Source organism: Scyliorhinus torazame, chromosome 18 (assembly GCF_047496885.1).
Source record: "Scyliorhinus torazame isolate Kashiwa2021f chromosome 18, sScyTor2.1, whole genome shotgun sequence".
NCBI classification, from domain to species: domain Eukaryota; kingdom Metazoa; phylum Chordata; class Chondrichthyes; order Carcharhiniformes; family Scyliorhinidae; genus Scyliorhinus; species Scyliorhinus torazame.
The window spans coordinates 167,602,578-167,613,643 of NC_092724.1; the positions used below are offsets into that span (position 1 = coordinate 167,602,578).

Sequence of the window (11,066 nt, forward strand, 5' to 3'; positions counted from 1 at the left end):
ATGGGTGTTTATAAATGGGTGTGTATATAAATATCTGTAGTGAGAGTACCTTTAAGAAATGGGTGTTTATTACGACAGTGATGTCAGAGAGTGGGTGGAGCTGGGCTGTCAGTCAGCTTTTTACTTTCGCTTTAGGCTGCAGGGTGTGTTTTAGTTTCGTTTTCAGAGCTGGGTAGCTGCAGTCACAGCCAGAAGGTGTATGAATCTCTCTCTGTAATCTAAAGACTGTAATTCGATCCTGGTGATTTAAAACTAATAGCAGTAGTGACTTTAACCCAATGTGCTTCTAGTAAAAGGTGTTTTAAGTCTTCTGGATGTTAAAAGGACAGCTTACGGATTACTAAGTGTTGTATTCTTTGAGGGTTATATTTGAATTAATGGTTGCTAAGATGTTCACTCTTTGGTTCAAAAGGGTTAACTTGAGTTAATAGAATAAACATTGTTTTGCTTTAAAAAATACTTTTCCATTTCTGCTGTGCCACACCTGTAGAGTGGGCCGTGTGCTCCCCATACCACAATCTAGTAAAAGTTGTGGGTCAGGGGAACTCCATGCTACACTTTGGGGTTCTCTAAACCCTGGCCCATAACACAAGAAAGAAGAAAGGAATTCTCCCTGGTGTCCTGGCCTGTACATCTTAAAGCAGATTATGTTGGCAATATCCCGCTGCTGTTTGTGGGAGCTTGCTGTGCACGGATTTGCTGCTGCATTTCCTGCATTGCAACAGTGACTACATTTCAAAATAATTTCATACGCTGAAAAGTGCTTTGGGATGTCCTGGGTCGTGAAAGCTGCTATATAAATGCAAACCTTTCTCACTTTCTCTTTTCCTGTTGCTTAATGTTCATCTCTCTGTGTCAGTCTCCTGAGAACGTTCATTTGAATGTCTCTCCTTTTCTTCCCCTTCATTTATCTCTTTTTCTGTGTATGTTTCTTTCTCCTTGTGTGTGTCACTTATCCTGGTCCACAGCGAGTGCTGAGGTTCACTGCAGTCTATTGCACCAGTACCTGTGGTTAGATTGACTTACACTCTACTCTTTCCCTCTAGAGAGTTGCACTCATCGGAGGAGCAAGGCTGAAGATGAGGTCTTCACTGTCGAGTTAGAACGAGGGCCACATGGCCTGGGTCTGGCGTTAGTGGATGGACTGGTGAGAGATCCACATTACTACAAACCTTACTCTGCCCAATTGGCTAACCTAACACTTGCTCATGTTGCATAAACCACCTGCTCAACTGTACATCCCAAACTCAAACCAGGAAGGATCACTCACAGTGTAACTGTACAGAGTCACTGTTTATTCAGGGTGAGGATCACTCACTGTGTAACTGTACAGAGTCACTGTTTATTCAGGGTGAGGATCACTCACTGTGTAACTGTACAGAGTCACTGTTTATTCAGGATGAGGATCACTCACTGTGTAACTGTACAGAGTCACTGTTTATTCAGGGTGAGGGTCACTCACTGTGTAACTGTACAGACTAACTGTTTATTCAGGGTGAGGGTCACTCACTGTGTAACTGTACAGAGTCACTGTTTATTCAGCAGGGTGAGGATCACTCACTGTGTAACTGTACAGAGTCACTGTTTATTCAGGGTGAGGGTCACTCACTGTGTAACTGTACAGAGTCACTGTTTATTCAGCAGGGTGAGGATCACTCACTGTGTAACTGTACAGAGTCACTGTTAATTCAGGGTGATGATCACTCTCTGTGTAACTGTACAGAGTCACTGTTTATTCAGCAGGGTGAGGATCACTCACTGTGTAACTCTACAGAATCACTGTTTATTCAGCAGGGTGAGGATCACTCACTGTGTCACTGTACAGAGTCACTGTTCATTCAGGGTGAGGATCACTCACTGTGTAACTGTACAGAGTCACTGTTTATTCAGCAGGGTGAGGATCACTCACTGTGTAACTGTACAGAATCACTATTTATTCAGCAGGGTGAATATTACTCACTGTGTAACTGTACAGAGTCACTGTTTATTCAGGGTGAGGATCACTCACTGTGTAACTGGACAGAGTCACTGTTTATTCAGGGTGAGGATCACTCACTGTGTAACTGTACAGAGTCACTGTTTATTCAGGGTGAGGATCACTCACTGTGTAACTGTACAGAGTCACTGTTTATTCAGTGTGAGGGTCACTCACTGTGTAACTGTACAGAGTCACTGTTTATTCAGGGTGAGGATCACTCACTGTGTAACTGTACAGAGTCACTGTTTATTCAGGGTGATGATCACTCACTGTGTAACTGTACAGAGTCACTGTTTATTCAGCAGGGTGAGGATCACTCACTGTGTAACTGTACAGAGTCACTGTTAATTCAGGGTGATGATCACTCTCTGTGTAACTGTACAGAGTCACTGTTTATTCAGCAGGGTGAGGATCACTCACTGTGTAACTGTACAGAGTCACTGTTTATTCAGCAGGGTGAGGATCACTCACTGTGTCACTGTACAGAGTCACTGTTTATTCAGGGTGAGGATCACTCACTGTGTAACTGTACAGAGTCTCTGTTTATTCAGGGTGAGGATCACTCACTGTGTAACTGTACAGAATCACTGTTTATTCAGCAGGGTGAGGATCACTCACTGTGTAACTGTACAGAGTCACTGTTTATTCAGCAGGGTGAGGATCACTCACTGTGTAACTGTACAGAGTCACTGTTTATTCAGCAGGGTGAGGATCACTCACTGTGTCACTGTACAGAGTCACTGTTTATTCAGGGTGAGGATCACTCACTGTGTAACTGTACAGAATCACTGTTTATTCAGCAGGGTGAGTATTACTCACTGTGTAACTGTACAGAGTCACTGTTTATTCAGGGTGAGGATCACTCACTGTGTAACTGTACAGAGTCACTGTTTATTCAGGGTGAGGATCACTCACTGTGTAACTGGACAGAGTCACTGTTTATTCAGGGTGAGGATCACTCACTGTGTAACTGTACAGAGTCACTGTTTATTCAGGGTGAGGATCACTCACTGTGTAACTGTACAGAGTCACTGTTTATTCAGGGCGAGGGTCACTCACTGTGTAACTGTACATAGTCACTGTTTATTCAGGGTTAGGATCACTCACTGTGTAACTGGACAGAGTCACTGTTTATTCAGGGTGAGGATCACTCACTGTGTAACTGGACAGAGTCACTGTTTATTCAGGGTGAGGATCACTCACTGTGTAACTGGACAGAGTCACTGTTTATTCAGGGTGAGGATCACTCACTGTGTAACTGGACAGAGTCACTGTTTATTCAGGGTGAGGATCACTCACTGTGTAACTACAGTACGAAGTCTTACAACACCAGGTTAAAGTCCAACGGGTTCGTTTCGATGTCACTAGCTTTCGGAGCGCTGCTCCTTCCTCAGGTGAATGAAGAGGTCTGTTCCAGAAACACATATATAGACAAATTCAAAGATGCCAGACAATGCTTGGAATGCGAGCATTAGCAGGTGATTAAATCTTTACAGATCCAGAGATGGGGTAACCCCAGGTTAAAGAGGTGTGAATTGTGTCAAGCCAGGACAGTTGGTAGGATTTCGCAGGCCAGATGGTGGGGGATGAATGTAATGCGACATGAATCCCAGGTCCCGGTTGAGGCCGCACTCATGTGTGCGGAACTTGGCTATAAGTTTCTGCTCGGCGATTCTGCGTTGTCGCGGGTCCTGAAGGCCGCCTTGGAGAACGCTTACCCGGAGATCAGAGTCTGAATGCCCTTGACTGCTGAAGTGTTCCCCGACTGGAAGGGAACATTCCTGCCTGGTGATTGTTGCGCGATGTCCGTTCATTCGTTGTCGCAGCGTCTGCATGGTCTCGCCAATGTACCATGCCTCGGGACATCCTTTCCTGCAGCGTATGAGGTAGACAACGTTGGCCGAGTCGCACGAGTATGTACCGCGTACCTGGTGGGTGGTGTTCTCACGTGTAATAGTGGTATCCATGTCGATGATCTGGCACGTCTTGCAGAGATTGCCATGGTAGGGTTGTGTCGTGTCGTGGTCACTGTTCTGAAGGCTGGGTAGTTTGCTGCAAACAATGGTTTGTTTGAGGTTGCGCGGTTGTTTGAAGGCAAGTAGTGGGGGTGTGGGGATGACCTTGGCAAGATGTTCATCGTCATCAATGACGTGTTGAAGGCTGTGAAGAAGATGACGTAGTTTCTCCGCTCCGGGGAAGTACTGGACGACGAAGGGTATTCTGTCGGTTGTGTCCCATGTTTGTCTTCTGAGGAGGTCGGTCCGGTTTTTCGCTGTGGCGCGTTGGAACTGTCGATCGATGAGTCGAGTGCCATATCCCGTTCGTACGAGGGCATCTTTCAACGTCTGTAGATGTCTGTTACGCTCCTCCTCGTCTGAGCAGATCCTGTGTATATGGAGCGCTTGTCCATAGGGGATGGCTTCTTTAATGTGTTTAGGGTAGAAGCTGGAGAAGTGGAGCATCGTGAGGTTATCCGTGGGTTTGCGGTAAAGCGAAGTGCTGAGGTGACCGTCCTTGATGGAGACGAGTGTGTCCAAGAATGCAACTGATTTTGGAGAGTAGTCCATGGTTAGTCTGATGGTTGGATGGAACTTATTAATGTCATCGTGTAGCCGTTTCAGTGATTCTTCGCCGTGGGTCCAAAGGAAAAAAAATGTCATCGATGTATCTGGTGTATAACATCGGTTGAAGGTCCTGTGCGGTGAGTAGGTCCTGTTCAAACTTGTGCATGAAGATGTTGGCGTATTGGGGTGCGAACCACGACACCACACAACCCTGTCATGGCAATCTCTGCAAGACGTGCCAGATCATCGACATGGATACCACTATTACACGTGAGAACACCACCCACCAGGTACACGGTACATACTCGTGCGACTCGGCCAACGTTGTCTACCTCATACGCTGCAGGAAAGGATGTCCCGAAGCGTGGTACATTGGCGAGACCATGCAGACGCTGCGACAACGAATGAACGGACATCGCGCAACAATCATCAGGCAGGAATGTTCCCTTCCAGTCGGGGAACACTTCAGCAGTCAAGGGCATTCAGCCTCTGATCTCCGGGTAAACGTTCTCCAAGGCGGCCTTCAGGACCCGCGACAACGCAGAATCGCCGAGCAGAAACTTATAGCCAAGTTCCGCACACATGAGTGCGGCCTCAACCGGGACCTGGGATTCATGTCGCATTACATTCATCCCCCACCATCTGGCCTGCGAAATCCTACCAACTGTCCTGGCTTGACACAATTCACACCTCTTTAATCTGGGGTTACCCCATCTCTGGATCTGTAAAGATTTAATCACCTGCTAATGCTCGCATTCCAAGCATTGTCTGGCATCTTTGAATTTGTCTATATATGTGTTTCTGGAACATACCTCTTCATTCACCTGAGGAAGGAGCAGCGCTCTGAAAGCTAGTGACATTGAAACAAACCTGTTGGACTTTAACCTGGTGTTGTCAGACTTCGTAACTGTACAGAGTCACTGTTTATTCAGGGTGAGGATCACTCACTGTGTAATTGTACGGGCCACTCACTGTGTAACTGTATCCTAATGAAGTCTCATGGCTTCAGGTTAAACATGGGCAAGAAGGGGCAGCACGGTGGCGCAGTGGTTAGCACTGCTGCCTCATGGTGCCGAGCTCCCATGTTCGATCCTGGCTCTGGGTCAGTGGCTGCATGGATTTAGCACATTCTCCCTGTGTCTGCGTGGGTTTCGCCGCCCGAACCCAAAGGTGTGCAGTCTAGGTGGATTGGCCACGCTAAATTGCCCTTATATTGGAAAATATTAATTGGGTACTCTAAATTTATTTTTTTTAAAACATGGGCAAGAACCCTCCTGCTGATTACCACGTACCGTCCACCATCAGCTGATAAGTCAGTTCTCCTCCACATTGAGCGCCACTTGGAGGAAGCACTGAGCGTGGCAAGGGCGCAGAATATTCTCTGGGTGGGGGACTTCAATGTCCATCATCAAGAGTGGATGATCCATCTCGGTCTCCTCCGGAGATCCCCAGATGTCAGTCTTCAGCCAATACGATTCACTCCACATGATGTCACAAAACGGCTAAAGGCACTGGGTACGGCAAAGGCTCTGGACCCTGACAATATCCCGGCAATAGTACTGAAAACTTGTGCTCCAGAACTTGCTGCACCCCTAGCCAAGCTGTTCCAGTACAGCTACAACACTGGAATCTACCCGGCAATGTGGAAAATTGCTCAAGTGTGTCCTGTACACAAGAAACAGGACAAATCCAACCCCGCCAATTACCGCCCTATCAGTCTACTCTCCATCATCAGCAAAGTGATGGAAGGAGTCATCAACAGTGCGGCACTTACTCAGCAATAACCTGCTCACGGACGCTCAGTTTAGATTCCGCCAGGGTCACTCAGCTCCTGACCTGACTACAGCCTTGGTTCAAACATGGACAGAGGTGAGGTGAGAGTGACTGCCCTCGACATCAAGGCAGCATTTGGCCGAGTGTGGCATCAAAGAGCCCGAGCTAAACTGGAGCCAATGTGAATCAGGGGGAAAATTCTCCGCTGGTTGGAGTCATACCCGGCACAAAGGAAGATTGTTGTGGTGGTTGGAGGTCAATCATCTCAGCTCCAGGACATCACTGCGGGAGTTCCTCAGGGTCGTGTCCTCGGCCCAACCATCTTCAGCTGCTTCATCAATGACCCCCCTTCCATCAGAAGGTCAGAAGTGGGGGTGTTCCCTATGACTGCACAATGTTCAACACCATTCCTGACTCCTCAGATAATGAAGCAGTCCCTGTCCAAATGCAGCAAGACCCGGACAATATCCAGGCTCGGGGCTGACAAGTGGCAAGTTACATTCTCACTGCACAAGTGCCAGACAATGACCATCTCCTACAAGAGAGAATCTAACCATCACCCCTTGACATTCAATGGCATTACCATCGCTGAATCCCCACAATTAACATCCTGGGGGTTACCATTGATCAGAAACTGACCTGGACTAGTCCTGTGTGGATGTGTGTAAAGATCACTCATTTGGTGAACCTTTGTTGAACTCCTTTTGTGGCTTGTATTCTTTCCTTAGGAAAGGAGACCAAAATTGAACACTATACCCCAGGTACACTCTCACCAAGGTTTTATATAGTTGCAGTAAGACATTCTTACTCCAATACTCAAATCCTCTTGTAATAAAGGCCAACATACCACTTTCTGCCTTAACCGCTTGCTGAATCTACATATTAACCTTCAGTGACTCATGAACAAGGACACTCCAGTGCCTTTGAAGTTCAATGCTTCCCAGCCTCTCATGATTTAAGATCTGCAGGTTAGCTGGATTGACCATGATAATCCGCGGGGTTGCGTGGATGGGGCGGGAGAGTGGGCCAACCGTGTTCATTTGGAGGTTGGTGCAATCTCAGTGGGCTGATTGGCCTTCTTCTGCACTGTCGGGAATCAACTCTGTCATTCGGTTTTTCATGGCAAAGTGGACAGTTACATTTCTCTGCATTCTATTTAATCTGTCAATTTTGCCCACTCTCTTAGCTCCTCCAAATCCTCTTGAAACTTCTTTGCAGCAACCTCACAACTCGCACTTCCACTTAGTTTTGTCTTTAACATTGTTTCCCAATTCACCATAGTCAATTTTCCCTTCATACCTTTATAGTTTCCTTTGTAAGACCCAAGTCTCTGATTGAATTATATCACGTCACTTCAAGACTTAATGTAAAATTATATCACATTATGGTCACTCTTTCTGAAAGATTCCTTTACAACAAGATTATTATTAAGCCCTTTTTCTTGCACAATACTAGATCTAAAATAGCCTATTCCCTAGGTGGTTCCTCAATGTACTGCTGTAGAAAACTATCTTGCATACTTTCCAAGAATTCATCCTCAATGACAATTAGTACCAATTAGTTTTATCCAGTCTATATGAAATCCCTCATAATTATTGTATCGCCCTTGTTACACGCACCTTTAGTTTCCTGATTTGTACTATGATTTACATAGCCATTGCTGTTTGTTGGCCTATAAACAACTCTCACCATTGTTTTCTGCCCCTTTGTGTTTCTTAATTTCACTCAAGCCGATTCTACATCTTGAACTTTGGAACTGAGGTCATCTCTTACTTTAGTCCTATAGTCCTCTTTAATTAACAGAGCTACCCCACCACCTTTTCCACGCTCCCAATCCTTCCTGAATCAGGGGAGGCAATGGCATAGTGGCATTGTCGCTGGACTACCAATCCAGATACCCAGGATAATATTCAGGCAGCACAGTGGTTAGCACTGCTGCCTCACAGCTCCAGGGACTGGGTTCAATTCCGGCCTCGGGCGACTGTCTGTGTGGAGTTTGCACGTTCTCCACATGTCTATGTAAGTTTCCTCCGGTGCTCAGGTTTTCTCCCACAGTCCAAAGATGTGCAGATTAGGTGAATTGGCCAAGATCAATTGCCACTTAGTGTCCAAAAGGTTAGGTTAGGTGGGTTACTGGATTAAGGGGAGAGGGTGGGGGCTTGACCCCAGGTAGGGTACCCGTTCAGTGGGTCAGTGCAGATTCGATGGGCTGAATGGCCTCCTTCTGCACTGTAGTGATTCTATGAATCTATGAATGTCACATTCCCGTGGAAATTTAAGTTCCAGCTTTTGTTTCCTGGTAGCCATGCCTCTAATGGCTATCAGGTTACACCGATGAATTTGTATTTGAGCTTGACAATTCAGCTGTTTTATTGCGAACGCTGTGGGAATTCAGAGCCCTGAATTCAGCTTTTTTAATTTTAAAAAATTTTATAAAGTAATTTACAGGATATGACATCACTGGCGAGGCCAGAATTTATTGCCCATCCCTAATTGCCCTTGAGAAGGGTGCGGTGAGCTGCCTTCTTGAACTGTTGCAGTCCCTGAGGTGTAGGTACACCCACTCTGCTGTTAGGGAGGGAGTTCCAGGATGTTGCCCCATGCTAAAATTGCCCTTAGTGTCCAAATTTCCCTCAGTGTTGGGTGGGGTTTCTGGGTTATGGGGATAGGGTGGAGGTGTGGACCTTGGGTAGGGTGCTCTATCCAAGAGCCGGTGCAGACTCGATGGGCCGAATGGCCTCCTTCTGCACTGTAAATTCTATGAAGCGGGCTGATTGGCCGTAGATGGTGACAAGCGTTGTGAGTGTGGTCGGAGCTGCGCTCATCCAGGCAAGTGGAGAGTATTCCATTACACTCCTGACTTGTCGATGGTGGACAGGCTTTGGGATGTCAGGAGGTGAGTTACTCGCTGCAGGATTGCCAGCGTCTGACCCATTGTTTTTCTAAACAGTACTCCTACATGCTGGGACACTGCAGTTAATCATCACTGTCGCGGCCATATTGAGATTATCATTGTCTTTATTGCTACCTTGATCTGTTCCCTAGTCATTTAATTTATACAAACGTCCTCTGTAACTGCCCTCATCAACCCTCTGTTATATCATACAAAAACCCAAGCTAATTACTTCAATGTGATTTGTCATCAACAAATCATAGAATTACCTCCCTCTTTATACATTTTATAACCCATCCAGTGTCTCAGCTACCTCCTCCTTCATTCTGACTTGGTTAAGGTGGATGGAAAATATTTATTTAATAGCTGAGCCATGCCCCTCCCTCTATGTAGGCCCCTGATCAGGCTGACTTCTTCTGACTATGTATCTGCCAAGAGAAGACGTTTTGATTCTCTTTTATGTTAGCAAGGTGAAAAATTCGGCAGCCAGTTTGTGCAGAGCAAGATCCCAGGAACAGCAATGTGATAACGTCCAGATAAACTGCTTCAGTTGATGTAAGTTGGGGAAAGCCCATTGGTCAGGATTCGGGGAAACCCCTGCAATGCTTCTTCCAACTGATGGCTGTTGGATCTTTTCACCTCACTGACGGGTTAGAGTCGGCCTGAGACCAGCATCTCAGCCACACCTCACAGCTACCCTGTGTACAACCCTGGCCAGCTCTCTGCAGTGGGGCACCAACCCACATCCGTTTGACCCCGTGGTAACAGGGCGGCCGAGTTGATTTGTTTTGCCAGGGTGAGGGGGAGTGAGGGAGGTGGTGGACAGTGAGGGGAGTGAGGGTGGGCTGGACAGTGAGGGGAGTGAGGGTGGGCTGGATAGTGAGGGGAGTGAGGGTGGACAGCGAGGGGAGTGAGGGTGGGCTGGACAGCGAGGGGAGTGAGGGTGGGCTGGGCAGTGAGGGGAGTGAGGGTGGACAGCGAGGGGAGTGAGGGTGGGCTGGACAGCGAGGGGAGTGAGGGTGGGCTGGACAGCGAGGGGAGTGAGGCTGGGCTGGGCAGCGAGGGGAGTGAGGGTGGGCTGGACAGCGAGGGGAGTGAGGGTGGGCTGGACAGCGAGGGGAGTGAGGGTGGGCTGGGCAGCGAGGGGAGCGAGGCTGGGCTGGGCAGCGAGGGGGGGCTGGACAGCGAAGGGGGGGCTGGACAGCGAGGGGGGGCTGGACAGCGAGGGGGGGCTGGACAGCGAGGGGGGGCTGGACAGCGAGGGGGGGCTGGACAGCGAAGGGGGGGCTGGACAGCGAGGGGGGGCTGGACAGCGAGGGGGGGCTGGACAGCGAGGGGGGGCTGGACAGCGAGGGGAGTGAGGGTGGGCTGGACAGCGAGGGGAGTGAGGCTGGGCTGGGCAGCGAGGGGAGTGAGGGTGGGCTGGACAGCGAGGGGAGTGAGGGTGGGCTGGACAGCGAGGGGAGTGAGGGTGGGCTGGGCAGCGAGGGGAGCGAGGCTGGGCTGGGCAGCGAGGGGGGGCTGGACAGCGAAGGGGGGGCTGGACAGCGAGGGGGGGCTGGACAGCGAGGGGGGGCTGGACAGCGAGGGGGGGCTGGACAGCGAGGGGGGGCTGGACAGCGAAGGGGGGGCTGGACAGCGAGGGGGGGCTGGACAGCGAGGGGGGGCTGGACAGCGAGGGGGGGCTGGACAGCGAGGGGAGTGAGGGTGGGCTGGACAGCGAGGGGAGTGAGGGTGGGCTGGACAGCGAGGGGAGTGAGGGTGGACTGGGCAGTGAGGGGAGTGAGGGTGGGCTAGACAGCGAGGGGAGTGAGGGTGGACAGCGAGGGGAGTGAGGGTGCGCTGGACAGCGAGGGGA

At 49.0% G+C, this 11,066-nt stretch overlaps 1 protein-coding gene across 1 annotated transcript in view; it reads left to right on the forward strand.

The window, feature by feature from the left end:
* The first annotated feature begins 1,050 nt into the window (after positions 1–1,050).
* Positions 1,051–11,066, forward strand: part of LOC140395730 (ras-associating and dilute domain-containing protein-like) — a 24,432-nt gene continuing 14,416 nt past the window's right edge. The window contains exon 1 of the mRNA XM_072483876.1: positions 1,051–1,147. The gene's annotated coding sequence lies outside the window, so the exon portion shown is untranslated. The remainder of the gene's footprint in view (positions 1,148–11,066) is intronic.